Raw genomic sequence first — 27,489 nt, 5'->3', positions numbered from 1 at the left:
TAAATGATATCTCAAATTATCTTGGAGTAGAGAGATATATCTGAGGACACAGAGGAATTATGCCAATTCAGATATTTTTCTCACCAAGCTAGAAATGCTTGGATTAGAATAATGTTAAATACATAAAAAGCGTTTTTGGCAGACTTGTGTCTAAAATACAAAGAATACAACCGCAGAAAAAGACACATTAATGCACTGCTGGTGGAGTGTGAATTGGTCTAGCTATTCTGGAAAGCAATTTGGAACTATGCCCCCAAAATTACTGAATTGGGATGGCTAGGTGGGCAGCTAGGTGGTATAGTGGATAGAGTGCAAGGTCTGGAATCAGGAAGACTCCTCTCCTGAGTTCAAATCTAGCCTCAGATACTAGCTGTGTGATCCTGGGCAAGTCACTGGGCAAGTTTGCTTCAATTTCCTCATCTGTAAGATGAGCTGGAGAAGAAAATGACAAACCACTCTAGTGTCTTTGCCAAGAAAATCCCAAATGGGGTTGCAAAGAGTCAGACACAACTGACATGACTGAACATCAAGAACAAAAAACAAACCAGGAAAAATCTAATCAATCAAGGAATGCCTATTGTATAGTTAGATAGATAGCCCTAATTGTTTGGTTCATTAGTATATATATCTTGGTAAGACATTGCAAATGGATAGCAAACTGGACCCAGAATTGAAAAGAAGGCAGAAAGCAGCATAGATTGCAGCTGGAAGATTGTGAGGTACTTTTAATGAGCCCCTACCTTTACCCTGAAACAAAAGCCCGTATCTTTAAAGTCAATATTCTTCCAATGATGCTAAGTGGCTGCAAAGGACAGAAAACCACAATCTCCAACAAATTGTAGTTGTAGGTCACCCAAGAGGCGATTGAGAGACACCTGATGAGGATGGTCAGGCTGCAGCATCTTACCAATGAAGAGCTGCACAAGAGAATCAGGGTAAAAATGCCATCATTGAAGGGTACGACCATTAAAGGATGTGGGTTAGTCATGTAGTGAGAGCAGAGGGTAACTTACAGACATGAAAAGATCTAGACTAAGGCCTCCAGGATACTGGTGAAAGTCCTGTGGAGGATTTATGGAAAGATGCAGACAGGAGCTGTATATTATGAAGCTGCAATCTGCATCACTTGGGACAATGCCCGTGCCGAGGAGATCACAAATCCACATCTTATCCATTTTTCCTTTCCAATGGCCTCAAAGTAAGGAAAATTTTTTCTTCTCAAAGAAATAAATAGTTCATCTCTGTTACTTGTGTGATAATTAAAGCACCAAAAAATAAGTTACTTGATTCAGGTGTATACAAGTCAGTACAGTGAGCCAAATGTATAGTGTCCACAGTTGAGAAGCATATTGTAGATAAATCTGCATTTCTCAGATTAAATCAGCTATTTACTTCAAACACAAGCACTATTCTAAGTATTTTAACAACCATGAAGACAAGGCTTGATTGTGCAAAAAGAACTTGTAACCAAGTTCTTTCAAGAATTCATCCAGTTGTACTTATGGCAATATTGTTAGCTCTCTCAAGTTTCTTTTCTGGTGATGACAAACATTTCCTTCCTGAGGAGAGAAGGTAAAAGTGAGTTTATCCTCATTAAACGCATAAGTGAAGTGGATCAGAGAAAACTGTAGAAATGGTCTGGAGAGGTCAAAGATTGAACTTTGTACCCATTTAGTGGAAGCATCAGCGATGATTATTATTCCCATAAGATAGCCCCAAATCTAAATCTTCACACATCAGTGAAACCAAAAATCATGTCTTTTTTCCCCCCATCAATCCAACAGCTAGGGAAAGCTTTCTGACCTGTTCATTTTGGAATGTGAACCTCCAAGTGTTTTTACTTCAGCAAGCAATTATTCAGGGATGGATTATTTTGTGGGTTTCTGCAGCACCTTGTTCTTCTCTTTGTCTCTCTTGTGGTTAGATGTTGACTACTTCTCTTTTCATCAATACACCTATCAGAGGGTATGAAAGAAGTTTGAAACCCAAATCAGTGAGTTTTGCAGTGTATTACAAAGGCTGATGGAGTAGGAAGTGGAAAATATTCGCTAAATGAGGCTTGGAAATGATCTTTGAAAACTAAATTCATCTATGTGATTACAATTGCCCATTAGCAGAGATAATTGGAAGTTGGCTGTATTCTTGTGGGATTCTTTAAAAGAGACCTTTGCAATTGAGAGAGTCCCTGGGAGGTGAAGTCATGGCTCAGCCATAGCCTCCAAAAATTTCACATTAATGAAAGATAGAAGAGGAGGCCAGAAAAGGCATCATCAAGTACTACTTTATTTACTTAAAATACAAAGGCTATTTAAGAGGTTGTGAGTGATGTGAAGACAAGTTTGTTTCTGCAAAAGTACTTGAACTCTAGCCTGCAACATTTCTTCAGGGACCCCCTTGAGAATCAGAATTGATGTGGGGATTGTTTTAGTTGTGTTGTTAATAATAACTGACTGAGACTGTCTGCCAAAAACATTTCACTGCAGGATTTCAAACATGCTTTCCTAGCCTACAACTAATGGGTAGCACTCTGATGTCAATGAATATGGGCTGGCAGTTGCCAGTTCATCAGGAATGCAAAACAACTGACTGTATGAATAGGAACACTGTGTTGTTATGCTACTTTTTTGCTGTCCAATTTGTAATGTGTTTTTTTTAATTGCATAATTTATTGCAAGCAAGAAATCAAAAAGAGTACAGTCTTTAAGGCCATTTTATAAAAGGCTCCTGACTCTAGTATTAGCCAGTTTAGTGGCCTTGCCCAAACCCAAGTAAGGTCTCACCTACTTCTTTTTTAAGTCCTCTGAACTACTTAGCAGAATGCTATATGGATTAACACCTTAATACATTGTAGAGGCTCCAAATTAATTCTTAATTTCTGACTCCAAAACCAACTGAATGACAGGGTTTTGTAGTTCTAAAAAAGAGCAACTAAGTTTTGGAAGTTATATCTTCTGTTTGCCTCATCAACCTTAAAAAAAAATCCTAGTTCTTAGGGGCTCTGCATTCTAATTCTTTTTCTATCCCGGACTTTTGGTGGGATCTCAGTGAGTCATTTAATCTTAGTTAATGGCTGAAGTTTCCCATTGAGTAAGATCCAGAGAGGCTGGGTTATATCATTGGCGAATATTACAGCTCAGAAATTGAATGCACAATTCAGTGCCACCTTCACTGCCACTAAGCTAAGGGAAATGAATCACATATATACAGTCTTTTGGAAATTCCCTTAATCTTTCCCCAATTCATATTAGAAGGCTGAGGCATTGGAAGGAGAAAGACACTAGGTTCAGGGACAGTTACCTCAACCCTAAGGAGGAATACAGCCATGAAAGAGCTGGAAAATCTTCATCTTCTGTGGTAGGTACATTTTGACTCGTAAATTAGTTATGTTTTTCATTTGTTTGTTTATTTTTGTTTTTTTTAAAGAGAGACAGCACAGAATAATAGATAAAAGGCTGGTTCTAGAGTCAGGAAGACACAGTTTCAAGGCCTGACACATATCAGTTATGTGACTGGTTCCTTACTGTGGCAAGTTACTTAATCAGTGCACTCTAGGTAGCCTCCTAAAAGTATAATTACGGCAGATTTACCTATTTACATCTGTAGAGGAAATTTCACAAAAGGAGTTTCTTACACTAAGATCACAGGTCTATCCTCACCAAAAATAGATGAGCTTTCCAACAATAATCCATTGCAGAAGTGAGGCGAACTTATCAGGATCCTTACCAACAGGATTACTCACCCCTGGGCCAGAAGGTTGACTGGGCCACCACGGATAAGAGTCTGATGATGAGGTAGCTTAAGTTTTCTCTGATAGATGGGAACTGCCCATCCCAAGGTCTCATCTTCCAAAACCCATCAAGCCTTTTCCCACAGCTGAACCCCTAATCCATCTGGATAATGTTGATCAACTTTTAGACATGGGTGGAGGAGAAGGATTCTCTACTACCAGGAAAATGGAGCATGCTGTAAGCACTTTAAAGGCCTTTCCTGCCAAAGGAATTTGACCCAGTGGGAAACTCTAGGCTTTAAAACATTTGTTGTTGGGTGTGTGTGTGTGTGTGTGTGTGTGTGTGTGTGTGTGTGTGTGTAAAGAGTTTATGTTCACAGACTTTGGGTTGGGGGGTTGGTTTTTAGGTATTATTGTCATCACTAGCATTTATGTAGTGCTTTAAGTTTAATGAATTGAATGTTGAATGAATGAACAAGGCCAAATGAGAAGCCTCAAGAATTGCCCAAAATTAAAGACCTCAATCAGGAAAAACCCACTGGCCCAAGACCTCATTGGGAGCTCTTCTTGGTTCTGAAACTATCTTGACTACCTGATGGTCTGAAACTTTGCTGATGTTGATTTGCCTGTTATGGGATCCAGCCCTAGCCTTTCTCTGCTATCGTGACCTGGGCTATCTTGACTGTCTATAACCATGATGACTCAAGAAGAGCTGACACTGGATTCTACAAATTTCTCTTTTAGTGCTGTTACTGGTGCTGCAGGATTGCCTCCACTTATGTCTGCTCAGTCAGGACTCACAAGCCAGAGCACTGAGCACACAGTAATGCTTACACACTTACTGAAAAATAGCAATACTGAGATTCTGATTCTATTTTGCTGGGGCCTACACATTGTTGGGGTTGGTGGAAAGCTCCGATGAAAACCACTGAAACCATTGCTTTGGAAACCACTGAAAAGGGATCAGAGTGGTACAACGGAAGCTTTGAAGTCATAGGACATGAGTTTGAATCCTTGACATTTACTACCTATGTGACCTTGAGTAAGTCATGTGATCTCCCACGGTCTCAATTTCTTCATCTGTTGAAAGAAAGATCTTCACTAGATTCTGAGGTCCCTCCCAGTTCTGTATCTATGGTCCTACGTTTGAGCAGTATTTATGGAGATAGCTAGTTAAGACAATGATGGAGTGCTGTACCTGGAGTCAGAAAGATTTGAGCTTGAATTGGTCTCAGACACTTACCAGCTGTGTGTGACCCTGGGGAAGTCAATCTCTGTCTGCCACACATTCCTCATCTGTGAAATGGAGATAATAATAGCACTTGCCTTTGAGAGTTATTGTGTGAATAAAATGAGATCATATTTGTGAATTGTTTTGCAAAACTTAAAGCACTACATAAATGCTAGTGATGACAATAATACCTAAAAACCAACCCCCCAACCCAAAACTATTTGTTTTTAGGATTTGTGCCCTGAAATACTATAATAAATTTCCAATAGATCGACTACATTAATGGGCCACGAACCACCAACTGAGTCTTTCTACGATGCTAATATGACTAAGGCCATCTTGGTAGATGAGGCTGGGAAGATGTCTCAAGGGGCTGGTTTACTGCTCTAGTGGATGTTGATGAATGGGAAGATTCAAAAGTGCTGGATGCTACTTTTGTGTGTGTTTCTAAGGTTCAGATTTTGGAATCTGATGAATAGCTAGAGAAGAGTTGGAGCATAATTCCATATGAACAGATGACCATTGAGGATTTGAAGGAAGCCTTTCCTTATATCAAACCAGAAAAGAAGTGGTATCCATATTGACTGTACCAACCAATTGAGAACCTAGAAAATTAGGCCTCAGAGGAACCTATGCCCTTCCTGTCTTGCTTATAATTTTTTTAAAAATTGATAAATTTTGGTTTTTTATTATCTACAGCCCCTAATATATACTTCCCCATTCTCTTTCCTAGAAAGCCATAGCTTATGACAAAGAATGAAAAGGGGGAGGGGGGAAATTCAGTTCAGCAAAACTTAACAATTTTTTTTAATAAATCTGACATTATAGAATGAATGGATGAATGAATGAATGATAGAGCATTTATTAGGCATTTACTTTGTGCCAAATCTGTGCCAAATGCTTAAATCCACACAAACTTAAAAATCAAGACAGTCTCCACTCTCAAGTTAATCACACTCTAATCATGGGAGACAAAATGTAAAAGAAAACAGAGTAGCAGGCAGAAAGAAAGGTCCAGAAACCTTAAAAGTGGTGCTGTTGGGCAGATAGAAAGGCCCCAAAGTCCTTAGGTTACAGAAGTAATCAAAATAATACCAGGGGAATTCAGGGTTAAAAGCAGGACATTTGGTAAGACTAGGAGGATTTTTGAAGACACTGAGAGGGAAGATGGTCAGGCCTGGTGATGATCAACCTCATCAGAAGGAATTCGAGTCAAGCAAATGGCTCAAAGAAAACAGGTAAAAATAAGAGGAAACCACTAGTGGTGGTTCTGGGATGGCCCAGGGACAGGACAGAGGTAGAGGACACCCCCAAGAGTGGCTGTTCTTCCCATTGCCCAAGCATCCTGCAAAGTATTCCCTATCTCTGTTTTCCCATTGACTCTGTGGCCAAGCCAATCAGTTAGTGTGGGCAGCACTGGGGGCCCCTCTGGGAGTCTGTGTAGCTGGAGCTCAAGAGGGGCCACTCTGCCACCATCTGTACTAGGATGTCCCAACATGAAGGTGTCAGCTGTGATGCATGTTTAAAAGGAGATTTTCAAGGTCAAAGATACAAGTGTTTGATTTGCAATGATCACGATCTTCATGCATCTTATTATGAAGGCAGTGTGACAATGATAAGGCTTATAACTGACCATCCAGTGCAGTATGTACTAACACGGGTAGATTTTGATTTGCATCATGGTGGAAAAGTTCTCTCAGTGCAGCAGCTGCAGTCTTTTTCTTGTCCCTATTGTGGGAAAATGGGTTACACAGAAACTTCTCTTCAAGAACACGTTACTTCTGAACATGCAGAAACATCAAGAAAAGTGATTTGTCCAATCTGCACAGAGATCCTAATCATGTCACAATGACTTTGTAGCTCATCTCACATTTGAACACAGAGCCCCTAGAGATTTGGATGAATTGAGGAGTGTTCTACATAGATTGTTTCACCCTGGCCGGGAATTAGGAGATCCTTAGGCAGTAGATCAAACATGCATTATACTGGCAGTTTTACTGGTGGGCCTTCTTCACAGAGTTCATATACTCCAAGCAATAGGGAAACCATGGATCCTCAGTTATCGCGGATATCTCAGTTATCAGGAGTGGGACTTTCTGCAGGATGACAGCCCAATTCCTCTGGCCCCTCAGCTTCCCAGTCACAACAGCTGCAGCTAGAACAACGACATTCACAGGCAGCACTGAAACAGCTGGAGACGGCATGTAACGCAGCCAGGCACACTGTTACAAGCAGCATCACCGATACATTGTGTAATCAATAGCAACCACCACAACAAATACGGAAAATAGCAAACTACTTAGAACTCTCCATTTCTTCTTACAAGATTAAGTGATCCTAAGATGTCAGAAATAACATCAGCCAATGGAGAGTGAACAGGCAGACCAGAGCCTGTTTGTCCAAGACCTTCTACTACTGTCCACTTTGATGCATGAAGAAAGTTCCTTCCCCGGTGAGGATGAAGGGAAGAGGGTAGGGGGAATCGCAGATTTTAGTTCTGTGGCTGGGGAGATTAGATGTTGCTTTAGGAAACCTAAATTTGAAAGAATAATAAAGGAAATGAGCCTCTACCACCTCCTCTTTGATGACATCCCAACTTGAAGACAATATCCTCTGTGCTGAATTTGCCAATGAAAGTGGAAGACAGCTGTCTACAAAGAGGTGGAAATAGTACCTCCTAAATCTCTTCCTTGAGGCCATGCTTGGTCATTATCATTTCACAACATTCTATGTGAATTGTCTTATGGTTCTTTTCCATTTGCATTGTTCTAGTCAGCTTATGTGCTGTCTTCCTTCTTCTTTCACTATACTTTGCATCCATTCATATATAAATCTTCTTATGCTTCAGAAATTTAAAATAAAATAATCATATAGCGAAACAAAAACAGATACCAGATGTCCATTCACTCCTAGAAAGGACTCTAAAAGGCCTATAAATCTGAAGGCCATAAAATTTTATCTCTGAATTTCTTCAAAGCATCTTCAGTTAAGCTCTAAGCACAGCAGAATGTACCAGTAACATTTCCACAGATTTTAATTTGTAAACTGGTTTCCACAGAAATGATATCTTGTTTATACTCTGTGCAGTTTGTTTCAGAGAAGCAATAAGCAATAAAATTCAATAAAAATCTAATATAGTGAAAATGCAGAAATTGAGAATAATGACTTGCACATGGATAGAATGGGGCTGGCTATTTTCCACTCTAAAAAATAAACACGATTAGAGGGGAAGACCATTTGAAAACAACAATATATAATTAGTGAAAACAATGCAGAATGCTAGCTGGCCAACAGCTTAGCCAACAGAATTAGACACAGTGTTGGAGCCACTGATGGAGCTTTTGTGGTTTGCCTCAATAGCACAAATGTGGCAAGAAATCAGATGGACTTTTTCTCACTTGTCAGGGCCCATAAAAAAGGAGAGTAGGTCTCCCTGACTCTGGGCACTGTTGTGGCTAACAACTTGTCCAAACTTCTCAAGTTACAGTTACTCAAGGTCAGAGCCAGGCTTTAGCTGCTCCAATTTCAGTTAGCTTGTCACATTCCAGATCCCTGACAGGAAGACTTAGAGATAGATCCCTTATGACCCATCAGGCTGGAACCATGGGAGAGAACATATTCAGGGTCACGGATATGGATTAAGAGGCAGCAAGGAATAGTAGAAAGAGTGTGGATTTGAGACAGAGGACCTGGGTTTGAAACCTGGCTCTGCTGCTTACTACCTATGTGGTCCTGGGCAGGTTACATGATGTATTGGGCCTCATTTTCCTCATCTGTTAAAAAAAATTGGGAGGTGGGATTGGGCTAGATCAATGATGTCAAACTCAGATAGAAATGGGACCACTAAACCAAGCATGAGGATCCCTGTGGCAGCATACTAACTTGGAAAACCACATATTAATATCTATATTCTATTTTATTTATTTTGTTAAGTATTTCCCAACTACATTTTAATCTGGTTGAGCTGCACTCAGGGGTGTTACTATGGCAATACAGCCGTGTGTTGACACCTCTGGACCAGAAGTTCTCTAAAATCCTTGCCAATTCTCAGTTACATGACGTATTCTATGATGCTCTAAGGACTCAATCCAACAAACATTTATTACTCAATTATTGTGACTAAAGCATCATATTCAGTGTAAAAGGAAATATAAAGTGTAGATGAGACATGGTCCCTGTTTTCATGAAGTTCACATTCTAGCAGTAGCTATCTAAATACATACATAGATAATTATAATACAATACAAAAACTTCAGTGTGTGAAAAGCAGCCTTTGAGGTTAAAGTTGGAAGGGGGAGGAGGGAAGTATGATTGCCAACTAATAAGAACAGACAAGCATTTGTGGCATTTCATCTGGGCCTTAAAGGATGGGTCAGAATTTAGCAGGTGAAAAGAGGGAGTGAGAACATCCCAGGGATAGAGAATAATATGAACAAAGTCTCAGAGACAAAAGATCACAGGTTTAGTTTGGAGGTGAGTCAGCAAGTATCTCTTAGGCACTTACTATGTGCCAGGCATTATACTAAGTGCTGGGGGAAAATTACAAGCAAAAAGTAAGACTGGAAGGCTTTTGTTCTAATGGAGGGAGAGAATACACAGAAGGGAGGTGAAAGGGGGAGGGGGCCATGGAGCAGGAAGGTACCTATGTCTGGGCATGGCGTTCAAGTCAGGAAAGCCAGAAGCAGAGAGAGGGGGATAATAAAGGTGGGTTGGTCTTTTTCTCTCCCCAAAATAGAGGCCTCGTAGAGAACCTACCAGTGAGAGAAAGAGGCCGGCATGGTGAGGAGACCCCAGTGCTTAGGGAAGTTCTAGGGAGAGACAGAAGCTGAGGCATGGAGGCAAAATCTAAAAAGACAGAAGCAGAACTGGGAGGGGAATGAGCATTTTATAGTCTGGCTGAATTATAGACTAATTGGAGGGGAATGATACGAAGGAAGACTAGAAAGGGGTGGAGGTCTTCAGATTATGGAGGATATTGAATGCCAGACAGGAGAGTGTGAGCTTTATTCAATAACACATAGAAAAACAAACGAATGAACGAACAAACAAATAAACAAACTAATATTTATATGGTGCCTGCTATGTGCCAGACATTGTGCTAACCACTTCACAAGTATCATCTCATTTGATCCTCACAACAACCCTGGGATGTAGGTGTTATTATTGTCCTCATTTTACAGTTGAAGAAACTGAGACATTAAATGACTTGCCCAGGATCACACAGCTAGTAAGTGTCTGAGGCCAGATTGGAACTCAGGTCTTCCTAACTCCAAATCTAGCCCTCTATCCAGTGTCCTGCCTTGCTGCCTTTAGGGAGTAGAGGATTGACACAAGATCTTCGTGAAAAGAAAGATTATTCTGGCAGTGGTATGGAAGTTTCAACTGAGGAGAGTGGAGGTGTGTTGGAAGGATACTGCAATAATCCAGGCAAAGGTCTTTGGTGGGATAGTAGCAGCTGCAACAGAAATGATCTTACTCCTCCTGTTTCACAGAATTACCTTGCATTTATTACATAAATATTTAGTGTATACATATGCAACCTGGATTTCAAGCCTGGATAGTTTTGTGTGACTTTCCTAAATGGTGGAAAGAATGGAGACGATGCTGTATGCCCGTGTAAGGGGCAGAGTCGGAGCAGGAACTGTGGCTAGGAGAACCATTCTTCATTCCTTGTTTGAGAAAGATACATGCTCTTTGGAACCTACTCATGGGAAGAAAAATAAAAAGTTTCTCTTGAAGACATATAAGGGGAAGCTGGCTCCTTGACATATCTCTGACTTCCAGCTTGACTCTCTAGAAACTTCGAGGAGTTTCCCACTAATGAATTGACCCAGACATAACTGTGGACAATGACGGTAATGAGTAAGTAAAACCTGGAATAAATTTCATGACACACATCAGTTCCTTGGCTTGCCCCTATGATTCCATGAAGCCCTAGATAGAGCTTTAGTGTTCATTTGGTTTGAGAAAAGGAAATCTGTCTAGGGAAGCAAGACAGCTTCATTTATGAGAATGTGACTTGATTAGCAAGCATAGACTGTAGCGACAAGGCATATGCAGCTATGCTGGATATGCTAGGTATCATATTGGCTGCAGAAAAATGTTCAGTTGTTTTCAGTTGTGTCCGACTCTTGGTGACTCCATTTGGGGTTTTCCTGGCAAAGATACTGGAACGGTTTGCCATTTTCTTTTCCAGCTCATTTTACAGATGAGGAAACTAAGGCAAACAGGGTAAAGTAATTTGCCCAGGGTCACACAGCTAGTAGGTGTCTGAGGCGAGATTTGAGCTCAGTAAGATGAGTCTTCCTGACTTCAGGCTCATCAATCTATCCAGGGCATTACCTAGCTTCCCCCTACAGAAGAATAGCATAGCCTTTACATTTAAAGAGTAGATCTTGTCTGTTATCGTTATACTTAGACTAGAATGTATCTAGTGGGTCTGCAGGAGATGGGTTTCAGAATGGGTGGAGCTACAAAAGTCTCTAAGCTTTCAAAAACCAGTGATCATCAGAAACATTCCTAGGAAGTGCTGATGCCATTTCATGTGCATTTGGTTGTTTGTTTCTTCTATTCATTTTAGAAACAGATTTTATATATATTTATATATATATATATATATATATACACACACACATACACATATATATATACATACACACACACACACACACACACACACACATATATATACATATAAATCAGCAAAAATTCACCTTCTTTCCCTTTTCTCTCCACTTCCAAACTCCCCCCACCAATGAGAAAATCAAAAGCTCTGTTAAAAATGTGTATTGTCAAGCAAAACAAATTTCCGCATTGGCTGTGTCCAAAAGAATGTATATGTCTCATTCTGAACTGAGTCCTTCACCTCTCTATCAGAAGATGGGTAGCATGTTTCACCCTCAGTCCTTTGGAATTATAGTTGGTCATTGCTCTGATAGGAGCCTCTAATTCTTTTAAAGATGTTCTTCTTTACCGTGTTGTTCTCCTGATTCTCTTCACTTCACTCTTCATCAGTTGATACAAGTCTTCCCAGATTTCTGAAACCACCCCCTTTATATATCTTATAGCACAATAGTATCATCATACCATAACTGGTTCAGAAATCCTCCAATTTTTGGATACCCCATCAGATTCCAATTCTTTGGCATCTCAAAAGGAGCTATAAATATTTTTGTCCATTCTTAAGAGTTTGTTTTGTTTGAGACTAATCTTTTAATTATTTCCTTCTAATTTTCCCTTCTCTTTTCTCCCCTTTCCTTCCTCTTTCCCTATTGGATGAAATGTTTTTCTGTACCTAACAATGTGTGTGTTCTCTCCTTTGACTAGTTCAGGTAAGAATGCTGTTCAAACATTGCTGCTCCTTCCTACCCTCTCCTTGTTTGTATAGACTTCTAATTGTGCATTTTCCTAACCTTTCTTTCCCTTCTTTCTCACCCCTACAGTATTTCTCTTCCCTTGTCTTTCCATTCTTCTCTTAAGATCAAGACTGCTCCTAGGCTTTGTCTAATTAGACTCCCTCTCTGAACCCTGATGATGATAGGGTTCAGAGGGGACACATATATACCTTCCCATGTTAGAATGTAAGTAACTTATCATTGTTTAAGTCCCTTATGGTTGTTCATTTGTTTTTATCTTTTTATATTTCTCTGAATTCCTACTTTTGAACTTCTAAAGTTTTACACAGCTTTAGCCTTTTCATTACAAATGTTCAAAGTTCTTTCATTAAAAATTCATTTCCCCCCCTGTAGGACTGTACTCTGTTTTGCCCAGTAAATTATTCTTGCCTATATTCTTACCTACTGGAATATTATATTCCAAGCTTTTTACTCCTTCAGAATGGTGGCTGCTCAGTCATGTATGATGCTGACTATGGCTCCTCAGTACTTGATTTTTTTCTTTCTGGTTGTTCTTAGTAGTTTTTGCTTAGGCCTAGAAGCTCTGGATTGTTACCATAATGTTCCTGGAAGTTTTTGTTTTGAGGTTTCTTTCATCATGTAACCAGTAGATTCTTTCTATTAGGTTTTGTCCTCTGGTTCTAAGAGATCTGGAAAGTTTTCTTTTAAGATCTGCTGAAAGATGATAGAAACATGATAGCTCTTTTTTGATTATGACATTTAGATGGTCCAATGATCCTTAAATTTTTTCTCCTTGATCTGTTTTCCAAGTTAGTATTTGCTATGAGATACCTTACATTTTCTTCTATTTTTTTCAGTCTTTTAACTTGGTTTTAATATTTCTTGTTGTCATGTAGTCATTGGTTTCTGTTTGGTCCATTCTTATTTTCAGGGAATTTGTTGCTTGGGAGAAGTTTTCTACTCTTGTGCCAAGCTATTCTAATAGCTTTCCAAGACTTACTCCCATAGTTCTCATGTATTTTCCAAATTTTCCCCTTTACTTCTCTTATTTCATTTATCAAAAACACTTTAAACTCAAAAAAAAAAACTTCTTGCTTCATCTTTTCCAGGAATTCTAGTTGAATTTGTGCACAACCTATGTTTTCCTTTTGAAGCTTTGCTTGCAGATGTTTTGGAGTCATTCTCTTCTTCTGGGTTTGCGTCTGGATTGTCCCTGTCACCATATAGCTTTTTATGGTGGGATTATTTTTCTATTTGCTCACTCTCCCTGCCTACTTCCTGATTTCAGACAATGTTAGGGCTGTGCTCCGTACACTTCTGGCGGTGGGGGCGGGGAGGGGAAAGTCTGGGCTACTCCTATGCTGCTTTCTTGGGAGTGTTGAACATTGTGTTATTCTAGGATGCTGGGGATAGCTCAGATTGGGGATTTGCAAGCTTTTAGTGTTCCCAGAGTGGTCTGATCTAGGATATAAAGTTTGATTGCTGCACCCCCCCCCCGCCTTGTCTGAGCTCTGCAAATTCCTGACCTGGTTTGGATCTGAGCAACAGCAGATTTGCTGCTGGACTCAGCCACTGTCAGCCACCTGGGAAGCTCTTCTGGTTCAATGTGCCAGTCTGGGATTTCTGCCCTGGTTATTCCTTTAAAAGCCTCAGGCTGGGCTTGCAGTTGGAACTGAGATCCTACCCTGCTCCTGGAATCTGAGCCATACAGCTGCGACTTGTTTCTGGAACTGTTCACTTCTTGGTATACCACCTATGGCCTGCTATCACTCCGTACCCCTGAACACCATTCCTGGGTGCAGGGACCTTCCTCAGTCTGCCCTGGATCTGTTAACCAGAAGTGGGTAGCAGGCAATAAGGCTGCCATTTGGCACCTGTTTGTGTTGCAGTATTCCCTTGAGGGTCTGGGACCTCCTGGTGCCCTAGTGCCCAGCTTCTCTCTTGTTCTGGAGCACTCTGCATGGCATACTGCTAGCCAGACCCTGTTCATGAAGAGACCTACATGACAGTCAGGTACAGCCTCAGTGGTCTAATCCTATCAGACTATACCCCTGCTGGCTAACATTGTCCTAGGTACAGAAAGTGTAGCCTATGGTAGGAGTATACATATTCTTTAGTGCCCCAGGGCCCTATCATCACTCACCAGTCACTACAACCAAACTCCAAGGGTGGGGTCTACCAGAGGGGTTATATAATCATCCTCCCCAATAACAAGCATTTCTTGAGCACCTATTATAGGTTCAGAGAATTGTGCTAGGTGCTAGGGATAAAAGATTCATATTTATACAAGACATGGCACCAGCCCCAGGAAGAAACAGAGCCAGGCTTCAAACTTCAGTCTCTTGTCTAAGTTCTAAGCTCTTTCTATAATACTGAGTTCAGAAGAGGACTGCCACTATGCAGGAGGGCTTCTGAGAGTCAGAATCCTACAGAATCAGAGAATGACAGAGTAGGAAGCAACCTCAGTAGCCATCTACCCCAAAAAAGGATTCCCTCTCTAATATGGCTGACAAGCTGTCATCTAGTCTGTGCTTAAAGGAAATTGAGGGAATCCCACTATCTACTGAGGCAGCCCTTTTCACGTTTCAACAGTTCTATGGTTGCTAAGAAGATTTTTCCTATACCAGCCCTATTTTTTTTTCCCTTTTCTGCAACTCTGTTCCCAGTTCTTAACCCTCTTCTACTTTATGGAAAACATGAAAGTTGAGTTGGAACCTGAAGAAAAAATAAGACTCAGATAAGCAGAGAAGCTCACGAAATGTATTCTCAGTAAGAGAGTGGTGTGTTCAGAGAATTAGGAACAGAATAATTGGGCCAGGCCCTGTCAAGGGGAAAAAAATGAAATAAAGTTGGAGAAGCAATTCTCCATGACCCCAGGTTATTAGATTGCTTGGAAAAATTCAGCTAGAGAAGCTTTGCTCAAAGTTAATGCTGGAAGGTAGGAGAAAGGCTTGAATTAATTTGGGAGCTGGGTTGAAATCTGATGGTCTTTTCTCAATCTTCATCCCACCTCACTCTATCTCCTGCATTTGACATTATTGACTCCCTCTTCCCTCATAGACACTCCTCTATGTATTTCTGTGATACTTTTTTGATTTCCCCCTTACTTCCCATCACATTAAAGAGTTAAGGAAAGCCCCCTTCACATCTCTCCTCCTATGACTCTTCCCCCCATTCCTTCCCCATTGTCCTGACAATAGGGGCAGTGGCAAACCAGAGGAAGGCCTTCCCCATGTTGGGTGGATCCACTGTTGAAGATTTATTTTAAAAATACACACACACACACACACACACACACTAATTGTATAGGATGTCAATGTGCTATAATCTGTGCCAGCTGGGGGCAGATTGATCTTCTAATAATGGGGGCCTCCGCTGAGCTAGAATTGTGAAAACAGACTGGGGCAGCACACGTCTTGGTGTAGGGGCTCACACCATTAAGGGTTTGATTGTGGGGAAACTGGACTCATTGTGAGACTGAAATTTACATTGTGTCAATGATCCAACACAAATTTTAAAAAGTTTCCTTTTCGCAATATGAAAAGTCTTGATCCTCGGTAATTAAGTTACATTAAAGAACATAACCATTTCATTCAGCTTAACAAGACTCCCTAATGGGACTAAAACTAGTTTGAAGAAAGATGTGTTACAGAGAGGAAACAAAGGTTAGTGCTAATGATTACAAAGGCAAGAGGAGGGAAATCATTGTAAATTCAGTTCTATCACTCACAAAGATAATTTGCCAGGGAATGTTCTTCATATACCAATGGTAGGATTTAAAGCCAGATATGCTCATGAAAGTTGACAGATGTCTTAAGGACTTTCCCCCAAACAAAGCACAGTACAGAATAGGAAACTCACTGGATCTGAGGCCAAGATAATATGCCAGGATACATTTACATGCAATTACTTTTTGTTTATTTAGGTAAAGTTACAAAGGGACCATTTAGGCAATGTAAAGCTGGTACTGCATAAATGAAACACTGTGATCTTCTGTGTCACTCCTTATGAGTCAAAAGTAAGGTCGGGGCATGAATTGTCTTTTTCTTTTCTTTTCTTTTCTTTTTTTAGTAGAGATGAGAGTTCACCAGTCTGACAACATAGTTCTTCTCTTTTCTAACTTCTATAACCAGCCTCTTTCCTATTGCATAGCACAGTGTGGTGTGCTTATAAATGTTTAACGAGGAACTCTCCAGGGAGGGGGAAAAAAGTATGTAGGACACACTTTTTCCCCCCAGGACACACTTTTAAGTTGAATCTGCATTGTTAACATTTTCTCCATCACTTTAAGCCAAGACAATCAACAAAACAATATGTGAAGCCCAGATTTGTAGCATTTGCCCAGCCTGAGGTGTAAATGCTCATACTGAAATTTTAACAATCAGCTCTCCCAAAGGAACACAAGTAGGCTCCAGAACACAACTGAAAACAATGTCTTATGAGGCAAACAGAGTCACAAAGTTGTAAGTTACTATCATTCATCCTTTTTGGGAAGAAGAGAGCAACATTGCGTAGTAAGTAGTAAATTACACACAGTGGGCACTCAGGAAATGCTGTGGATTTGCTAAAAAAAAAACAATCACCAAGAGACTTATCGACAGAAGATCACTGGATTTATTGCCAGAAGGGGATTTTTTTTAATAGATGAGGACACTGAGGCCAGAAAGATTTAAATGGCACTTAACAAGCAGCTAAATAGTATCTGAAGCTCAGATCTCTAACTTCAAACCCAGTGCTCTTTCTACAATATACTTGTTAACTTGCCTGATATTACTGAGGATGTTGGAGCTTAGGAGACCCCAGAACACAAGGTTGTTGAAGAGAACATATTTTGTAAACAATAGAGTGCCATAAAAATGTGAGCTAACATTATTTGTTATTATTATTATTATTATTTTACTTAGGTGGATTCCTTGGACATGAATACTCTCTGTGCTTTTAAAATGGCAGGTTGCCCAAAAAAACAAAACAAAATAAAACAAAACGAAAAACCAGTGGAATACAAAGTGAAGGGTCAAAGGGTTAGAGGATTTGAAACCTCAACAAGTTTTTCAGTTCTCTCCCAACATACCCTGACAATTTACACCAGAGGGATTTTTCAGACTTGCAAGGGAGATTGAAATATCATCCTTTGAAACAGATACTTGGAAACTCTTCATTCTGGAATGACACTGCCTTGAAATTCATCTGAAATGTAGAGCATGTTCCCTTTTTCATCCCTCAAAGAAACCATTTGCCTGCTGTGTCTTATTTCAAGTTTCATAGACTTCTTCTTCTTCTTGAATACTCAGATGCATATACTATCTCAGACACAGAACTACAGTAGAGGCTGGGAAACCTCAAAAGGAAACAAGCCCAGCATATCTGCTCTTTCCATCAGAGTCTTCTGGAGAGAGTTAGAAAATTACCTAGGGTGAAATTATCCAATAAAGTTACCTGGAATGGTAATCTGGAATATACTACTCCTCCAGCAGCTAACTACTCAAAAAGCACCTGCCCATTTTTCCACACTTTAAGAACAGTTGGACTCGGCAATCCTTTCCTATTTGCCACAACCCACGACGGCAAAGCCGATTGTTGAAAAGAGCATACAACACCCTGCTTCCTGCCCTCCCATCCCCACCCTGGTCTTGTTTTCTGCTTATTCAATCCAAATCAGTATCGACAGGATACTCCAGTGCCAACCCTAAATACTGAGGCAAAGTGTGGGTTCTTCTGTGGCTGAAGAAATACATTGTTCTTGCCCTAGAGAAATTTCTTAATGTGAAGAACTGAAATACAAATTCAGACATGAAGAAAGAAAGCCCCTAAGGAAATTAGAATGAAAAGGTGGGTAGGAGGGGATTTCAAAAAAAACCTTCTGGTCTAATGTAACTTCCACATTTCTGACTGGTGTTAAGAATAAGCAGAGACTCAAAGCAACTCAATTCTCAGGGTGCAAAATCCTGAATACATGAGCACATACAAGAAACACCTGTTGCCAAGTCACACAATATGAAAATAAATTTCCTTTCTGAGGAATGTAGAACTCTCCTATTGTCTGCTGGGTACTCAATGAGTCAAACTTGAATCATTTTGAATTCATTAGCAAAGGGCAACACACCAGTCTTGTCTGTCACTGATAACAAACTGGAGTTAATAATAAGGAATAATGGAATAAGGCATCAGGATTGTGGATGGAACCAAATCTTACAAATTCATAGAATGTTAAAAGTTAAAAGAATCATTAAAGAACATCTGGTTCATTGTATTTTTAAAAGAATAATTGTATTTTTTGTATTTTTAAAAGAATAATGTATTGTAAGCTTAATTTTAAATATTAATAAAAAACCAATTTATTTATGAATTATTCAATTTTTTAAAAAAGACATCTATGTGCCAAGCATTTCTATGCACTAGGGACTGGGGAGATAAAGACAAAAATGGAAGGCATCCCTACCCTTACCCTACTCTACCCTACCCTCAAAAAGCTTACGTCGTGCTTGAGAAAAATAACACAAACAAGTAAATATAAAGTAATTTTGGTGCATTAACAATAGAGAGATCAGGAAAGGCTTTAAGGAGTGGCACTTGATCTGAGACTAGAAATGAGGTAGTGATTCCAAAATGGACAAGAAAAGATGACTTCGAAGTCCATTCATTCAATGAATATTTATTCATCAACCCACTGTGTGCAAAGCACAATGCTAGGCACTAATAATGCAAAGGCAAAAACAACACAACCTCTGACCTCAAGGAACTTACATTCTCCTTGATGGAAACAAGATGTACACAGGAAAACAAAGAAGAAACATGGAAGAAGTAGATGAAAAGTAATTTCTTCAGGAGCAGTGAAGTCAACTGGGCAGATCAGAACAGGCCTCCTGTAAGACATGGTGCTTGAGCTAAACTGAGAAGGATGCTACAAAGTGTGTTAGGCAGAGGCAAGGAGAGGGCACACTCCAGGTCCAGGGGATAGACTACTCAAAGATGGCAGAGACCTGAGATGTAATGTAGGCAGCCTTGATTGGAATGTAGACTGTATAAAGGAAGCATAAGTTGGAGCCAGATGGTTCAGGGCTTTAAAGGTTAGAGTAATTTGTGTTTTAATCCCAGTGGCAAGAAGGAGCTTCTTGAATAGAAGAAGGTCATGATCATTCCTGTGCTTAGGAATATCAACTTGACTATTATGTTGAGGATGGATTGAAGAGGGAAGAGACCAGTAAGATACTATGGCAATAGATCAGGTGAGAGGAGATGAAGACCTGAAGTATGGTGGTAGCCATGTGAGTGGACAGAGAAGAATGGATGTGATAGATAGGTGGGACTAGCAAGAGTTGGCAACTGATTGGACACAAGGGCCGGAAGGAGAAAGGTTGCAAACCTGGGCTCTGTAAAGGATGAAGGTGCCTCCAGCAGAAACAGGGAACTTAGGAGGACAGGACGGTTTAGGCAGAAAAGAGAATGAATTCTGTTTTGGACATCTTGAGTTTGAAATGCCAACAGGACATCCAAGTGGTGATGTCCAATGGGAAATTGGTGATGTGGGACTACAGTTTAGGAAAGCCACCAGAGCTAGATATAGGTTTTATAGTAGTTTGCCTAGAGAGGATAATTGAACACATGGTCAGCCAGTCAGTCAAGAAGCATTTATTAAGCACTTAGTACTTAGAAGGCACTGTGATAAGTAGAAAGACAGTTCTTGCCTTCAAGGAGGTTACATTCTAATGAAGGAAGACAACACACAAAAAAGAGGTGAAAAGATGGGGCAGGGGAAGGAAAGAAGGCACCAGGAGCAGGGCCATGGTAGAGAAAGTCCTTTGGAGGTGAGTCCTCAATGTAGCCTAAAAAGGGATGAAGACAACTTTGGCCTGGGTCTCCTTGAATTAGGTTCTGGGAGGAACCGAAAGTACTTCCAATATATGAAGTAATCTAGGGGTAGAGTGAGCTTTCAGGGTGAAGAAGTTTCTATGGCATGGTAGATGAGTCAGGAATGAAGAGCATATAAGATCACCAAGAGAGATACTGTAGAAAAGGAAAGGTGGTGTTGTTTGTCCTTTGTTCTTGAAGAGCACCATGAAATCAGGAAGATGATGCCATGACTTGCAAGTGAATTGGATTTAAGTGCAAAGTCACCAGCCTCACTTTCTCCTTTGGAGCCATCTGGGTCCAGTGGCAAGATATAGATCAGGATGACTGGAGATGGCCCTGTGCAGGCAAAGAAGAGAGCTCCAGAAAAAAAGCTTGGTAACTGAAGAAATCGTGGTGGCCTTGAGAAAAATAGGTAAATCAGGAAAAGAGGTAGGCTTGGGGCAGGAAAAGGTAATGAGTTCTGTTTTGGATATGTTGGGTTATGATAACTTATTATTATTCCCTCCTCTGGGCATATTTACATTATCTTTGTTCATTTGTTACTACTGTATGTGTGTGTGTCTATATATAAATACATATACACATATTTCCACATATTGTTTCCACTTATATAGCTATGGTTATCATATATACTGTTCTAAGTTTTTCTCATTTAATTCTTTTTCTCTTCTTTGTAATTCTTGATTTTGTTATGACCTGCCATAATACTGATGCACCATAGTTCATGCAATCATTTCTCAATTGTTGAAGATTTAGGTTGTGTTCAGTTTTTTACAAGCTGTGATGTTTGGGAACATAATTCTTTTCATAGGGTATATTCTATATCTCTATATGATAGATAGATAGATAGATAGATAGATAGATAGATAGATAGATAGATAGATAGATAGATAATGTATTAGGGTATATTCCCAATGATCGATATACACTGGGTGAAAGAGTATGGTTTTTTCTTAAAACAATCTCTCCCTCAATTTGTGGAGGAGGAAATTGATGCCTTCACTGTGTCCTATCTGAGGTCATAAAACTAATTACTGGCAGAACTGGGGCTAGAACCCACATCCTGACTCCTAGTCCAATATACTGATTCTTACACCATATTGCTTCTATTGAACTTAGGAACATGAATTTGAGCTGGGAAGGAAGGCCTATAGTAGGCCATCTAGTCCAAAACCTTCATCTTACAGTTATGGAATGTAAGACCTGGCAGAGATTAACTTCTTTAAGGTCATGTAGGTACTAAGCAGTAGTCAACCATCAGTCAACCAGCATTTTTATTAAGGGCTTATTATATGCCAGGCTCTATACTAAATGCTGGGAACAGAAATATGAGCAAAAAGAAACACAGTCCCATTCCTCAAAAGCTTACATTCTAATGGGTGAAGATAACATATAAAAGGGAATCAGAAAAGGGCCCACCATGCAGATGAATCAGCAGAGATGCTTGGAGAGGGATGAAGACATCTTTGGTCTGGGCCTCCTTAAATTGGCGGTTCTAGTAGTCAGCCAAACTGGAAGAGTCAGCAGGGGCAAGGAGGTCACTTTGAATGTAAGAAATAGTCCCTAGGGGCAGATAGGTGGTGCAGTAGATAGAGCACTGGCCCTGGAGTCAGGAGGACTTGAGTTCAAATTTGCCCTCAGATATTTGACATTTACTAGCTGTGTGACCCTAGGCAAGTCACTTAACTCCAATTGCCTCACAAAAAAAGAAAAAAAAGAAAGAAAGAATCCTAGGGTAGAGTAAACTTCCAAGGTGAAGAGGTTTCCAAAGTCCTGTGGAGATGAGTCAGCAGCACTTTTGAACCCTTATAATCATACTTTCTAAATGTGGTTGTTCCTCAAGATTCTGTTCTAGGTTTACTTCTCTCTTTATATTCTTTCTCTTGGAAACCTCATCAACTCATTTAGATTTAACTATTGTATCTATGCAGATGACTCCCAAATCCATCTACTCAGCCTCAGTCTCTCCCCTAAGCTTCAGTCCCATATCACCAACCACCTGTTAGACATTTCAAACTGGATGTCCCAGAGACATCTCAAACTCAACACATCCCACACTGACCTAATTATCCTTCTTTTTAACCCTCCTCTCTTCCAAAAATCTCTATTTCTGTGGAAGACTCCACTATTGTCTCAGGTCTGTAATCTCATCATTCTCCCTTCACAACACATATCCACCTCGCTGTTTCTACCTTCATAACATCTCTTGCATGTGACCCCTGCACTCACAGGATTGCCTTAGGTCAAGCCCTCATCACCTTTTACCTAGATTATTGCAACAGCTTCCTAACTGGTCTCTCTGCCTTAAATTCCTTTTACCAGTCCAGTCCATTCTAGGTATTGCTATCAAAATAATTTTCCTTAAGTGACTCCTCTACTCGATCAGCTCCATTGGCTTCTTCTTGCCCCTACTCTAGAATAAAATATAAACTCTTCTGTTTAGCTTGTGAAGTCCTATACAATCTATCTCCAAAGTATCTTTCCATCCTCATTGGACATTACTCTTCTTCTAGCACACCATGATGCATCCACCCAAACTGACCTTCTCTCTGTCACTCATGACATTTCATCTTCTGTCTCTTTACCCATGGACTGGCCATTTCCCATGCCCAGAATTCTCCCCCTCCCTTCTTAACCTTCAAAGAGACTCTCCCTTTCATTAAGATGCAGCTCAGGCACTATCTTTTGTATGAAATCTCTCCTCATCCCTCTCCCCACCAACTGCTGAGTGCCCTCTTTCCCAAACTACCTGAGTTTAATTTCTTTATTAACTCTGTATTTATGCTACATATGTTGTTGTTCAGTCATTTCAGTTATGTCAAACTCTCATGACCCATGTGGGGCTTTCTTGGAAAGGATACTGGACTGGTTTGCCATTTCTTTCTTCAGTTCATTTTACAGATGAGGAACTGAGACAAACAAGGTTAAGTGACTTGCCCAGGGTCACACAGTTAGTGTCTTAAGCCAAATTTGAATTCAGGTCTTCCTGACTCCAGGTCTGGCATTTTATTCACTGAGCCACCTAGCTGCCCTAACACTGCATACAGTTTCACTTACACATTACTGGCCCCTGTAGAATGTAGGCTCTTCACTAGTAGAGATTGTTTCATTCTTTGGTATCTAACGGCTGATTATTAAATACGTGATTGATTGATCGAGATGAAGAGAAATGGACAATATTTCTCTTAACCTAGTCTCCCATGTAAAGCATCAGGCAGGTAGTTCGTGGATCCATTTGCATGGTGATGTTGAAAAAGAGAAGAGCGCCTTTTAGATTGCTGAGGGCAACCTGATTACATAGTACAGTCCCCAGCTCTGTAACATTTCAGCATTCACAGATGGTCTTCACTCAGCAGAATCTCTTGCCACCCCATTGTTGCAAGGAGCTGTCCTGGTCTGGTTTTCAAATCATGTAAGACATATGGTAGAAAAGGAAAACTAGGACAAACAAAACCTGCCTTTTTAGACAGTCAGGATATGCTGGGTCATAGACTAATATAAAAAGAAGCACCACAATGCTATCTTCTCTTGGATCAACTGAAATATGTCCTTTGACCAACCCCCACTTCCATCTAAGTCCTAACTAATTGTTTTTTTCACTAATGCACATGATTAGTAGCAGGGACTGTTTTTGCCATTAAAGGCTTCTGTCAGAGGAAGATGACTGTCAGGCTTCCATGGGGCAGTGACCAGTTAAAGCTTCAGGAAAGCAAATTGTTCACACATGGGAGGAAAATTAACTCCTTCAAGGTGGAAAGATTGAACAGTCTTATGGGACAGATGGTGTCCTATGGTTCCCGAGAATAATGTCTTTCCAGTACAAAAACATGTATTGATGGTGAACAACCAAATGGAATTTGGGCTTCTCCAAGTTACCAGTTGGAGTTATATGTTGTCGAGGAAATCTTCACACAAGTGTTGGAGTTGGTATCATAGGACTGTTGTTGGTGTTTTCTGCCAGCACCTAAACATAAAGTAGGTTGTCTGGGTCAACTGAGAGGCTGTGAAATCTAACAGGGTAGCTTCTTACATGGGAGCCCAGGAAATTGGAAACTATTTCAAACAACTCCCGGTATGCTTGTATAACCCCTTTGTGGAAATTCCCACACTAACAATTTGCAATTAAAGTGAAAGTGGGTAAAAATAGAATGACCTAGCCTCTCAACAATGGCCATGTTCCCCAAGCTCCAGGGCCATGTATGTGCTTTATAATTGATCCACAAATGTCCACAGAGAACCCCCCAAACAAAAACAAAACAAAACTGTCCATAGAGAAATCTAGTGGTTAAAAAAGCAAAGGTTAGTGATATGACATAAATAACTTTTTTTTTAACAGCCTTCAAAGATACAAAGGATCAGGAAGTGAGAACAGGTTGGAAAGCTTTCTCAATCTGAGCCAACTCTAATTACGTCAACTCTCAATTATCTGCAGCAAATATTGAATCACAGATTGTCTTTCTGGGCATACTCCCGAGCAACTGCTAGGTCACCTCCCCATCCCTTAGCACTAGCTGGTGTGGGTTCAGGAATGTCAATTCATTTTGTGATTGGTCTAAAAGAAAACATAATTAGTAAGGTAACTCTGCCAGAGGTGGGGGGGGAAGCTTATAATGTAAGCAGAATCCAATATATTTCTTTTATTATTCACTGTTTTACATTAACTTCACTGCTTAGGGAAGCCAATCCCAGACTAGGAGTCGGGGGACTTTAGTTTAAATCCTGGCTTTAGCACATATTAGCAGTGGTAGTGTACAGGAGTGAGTCTTTTAGGCTCAATTTCCTATCTGTGAAATGGGAATATTAATACTATGCTATCCACCTTACAATACCATCATAAGGAAAGTCTTTGTCAGTCCTAAAGCACTATTGAAATTCAAGTTGTTATGAGTTGTTCCTCAGAACCGATAAACAAGGGAAGACTGAATGATTCAATAAAATTGTGTGCCCTACTTTGTCAATCTAATTTTGCAATGATTCAATTCATTCCTGCATCTCAGGGATGCTACTAGAAAGTTGGTTTTATTGTTGTTGTTTTTACCAGACCTGTGATATCATCAATGTAACAAACTCCTGGTTAAGGAATTCCCCACATACACTGGTATTTCCGTACCTCCATTTTCAGTGTTGGTCGATGGTACAGGGACATTAATCGGCCCACCCAGAGCCACAGAGCCAATAATGTCAGAGGAAGGACTTGAATCTGGGTCTTCCTAACTCTGATGCCAGTTCTCCGTCCACTGCTTTGTGCTGTCTGTCTTTTCCAAAGAGTTATAAGCTCTCAGTGTTAATGTTAAGACTTTATATGAAATTTGCTTTTGAAAATATGGCACAAAGAAACTTTCTACTGTGATTGAATCTCCCCTGTGTACGAAACAACTGGAAAAGAACTGGGTTGGCTAATCACAGGCTTAAAAGGTAGAAAGGACCTGAGATGTCATGTGGTCCAACTCCTCTATTTTAGAAATGAGTAACTGAGACTTGTAATGGCTTAGGTCTAGTCATACAGACGGTCCAACAACCATTTGTTAAATGCACCAAAACCCTCTGCTAAGCTCCGAAATAGAAAACAGTCTCTGCTCTCAAGAAGCTTACATTCTAGGGAGCAAAGCCAGACCAGACCTCTCATTCTAAGTTCAGTGTTCTTTATTCAACACCATGCAACCTCCCTAGTTAGCAGAAGAGAACCTGAGAATGAAACTATCTACCATCACAACTGAACTGGAACTGGTATGTTTGCATTTTTCACAATGAACAAAAAGCAATAAGGATGTAAGAAATATAGCTGTGGCAAATATAGCTGTGTTCACTAAAGTTAACATGGTTTCATTTTGAACATTGTAAGATTTCCAGGCACTGGACGCAGGGGTATAATCCCTCTTCCTGACTCCAGTCAGGATGGTATCAGTAGTGACCACTCAGATTCTAGGGTGAAATTTTCAAGCACCTCTCTAACAGAGGCTATAAACAGACTATAAGAAGAAAGAGTTCTGCCAAACTTGGGGAAATGGGGGATTAGGGAGGTGGAGAAGAAAGACAGTCCTTTATCCTTGAGGGGAAATCTAACGATACTCCTTTCTGCTCTATTGGGAGCCTGTGTCCTCTTACGCTGTCCTAAGAAGTGGAAATGGGGGAAGGAATGAGAGGGAAGAGTGGTGGTCAGGATCTGTAATGCTTGAACAGTGGAGAAGAAAACTATAGCTAGGAATGTGGGGGAAAAGGATAGAGTGCTGAGTCCATCTCAGCTTATGGATATCCAGAGATTTCAGTTTGCATATGCATGCATACAATTTGCATGTGCATGGATCTCTTTGCCTGGGCCCATTTTTCTATCTGCATACGTATGTCTTTTTTTATATCTTTGTGTGTATGTTATCTTTGCATCTTCTAACTACAAAGACTATAATAATCCTCACAAGAGAGTATCCGGCAAATAAAATTCATTCAAGCACCTAAGTCCAGACAATTTATATCCCAGGGTGCTGAAAGATCTGATAGGTGTGATCTCATCACTCTACAATCTTTGGGAAATCATTCAGAGTGGAAGAGAGAGGTGCCAAAGGGTCAGAACCACTAGATGGACAAATGTCATCTTGGTTTTGAAAATGAAGAAGACAGATTCTGGAAACAACACACGGGTAAACCTGGTATGAATTATTGGCAAAATTCTAAAATGGTTAGTAAGATGATGCTTGTGCACATTTAGTAAAGAATGAAATAATTACTCGGTGCTATTTTGGATCCATTAAAAAACAAGATGTGCCAAGTCAACTTCATTTCCTTTTTTGATAGACTTTCTGGGTTAGATCAGAGTTGATTTCTACATTTCTCTGGTTCTATGAAGGCTATAGACATAACTTACTTTGATTTAAAGAAATTGCTTGACAAAGCCTCTCATGATATCGGTGTGGATAAGAAGGTCCAGAGCAAGCAGCATACTAGTATAGTTCAGTAGACTTACAGCTTGTTGAATAAACATACACAAAAAAAGTCAGTGAATTGGTTAGTTTCAATCTAAAGGTATCTCTATATTGGAGTGCCATACATTTTACATACTTGGTCCCCCAACATTTTTTGGGGGAATTTTTTACTATTTTTTTAATGTCACCTTCAGTTCTGAATACATACCTCTTCCCTTGCCCATTGAGATGTCCCTTGAAACAATCTTTTAAAAGAGAGAGAGAGGGGGAAAAAGCAAGCAAGCAACAAATAGACCAAATCTGACAGTATGTATAACATTCTATACACATAGACCCCAACCTTTGCAAGGAAGGGAGATGAATTTTCCCAGTTCTTCTCCAGAACAGATCAACATTTTAGCAATGATT

At 40.1% G+C, this 27,489-nt stretch overlaps 1 pseudogene; it reads left to right on the top strand.

The window, feature by feature from the left end:
- Window positions 1–6,444: 6,444 nt before the first annotated feature.
- LOC110195600 (E3 ubiquitin-protein ligase KCMF1 pseudogene) lies at window positions 6,445–7,543 on the top strand (annotated as a pseudogene).
- The last annotated feature ends 19,946 nt before the right edge of the window (window positions 7,544–27,489 follow it).

This window comes from Phascolarctos cinereus, unplaced genomic scaffold, assembly GCF_003287225.1.
Source record: "Phascolarctos cinereus isolate Bilbo 61053 unplaced genomic scaffold, phaCin_HiC Scaffold_7;HRSCAF=346, whole genome shotgun sequence".
Classification (NCBI taxonomy): Eukaryota; Metazoa; Chordata; class Mammalia; order Diprotodontia; family Phascolarctidae; genus Phascolarctos; species Phascolarctos cinereus.
Note: the sequence above shows the minus strand (reverse complement) of the source record. Positions and strands in the feature narration are given on the sequence as shown.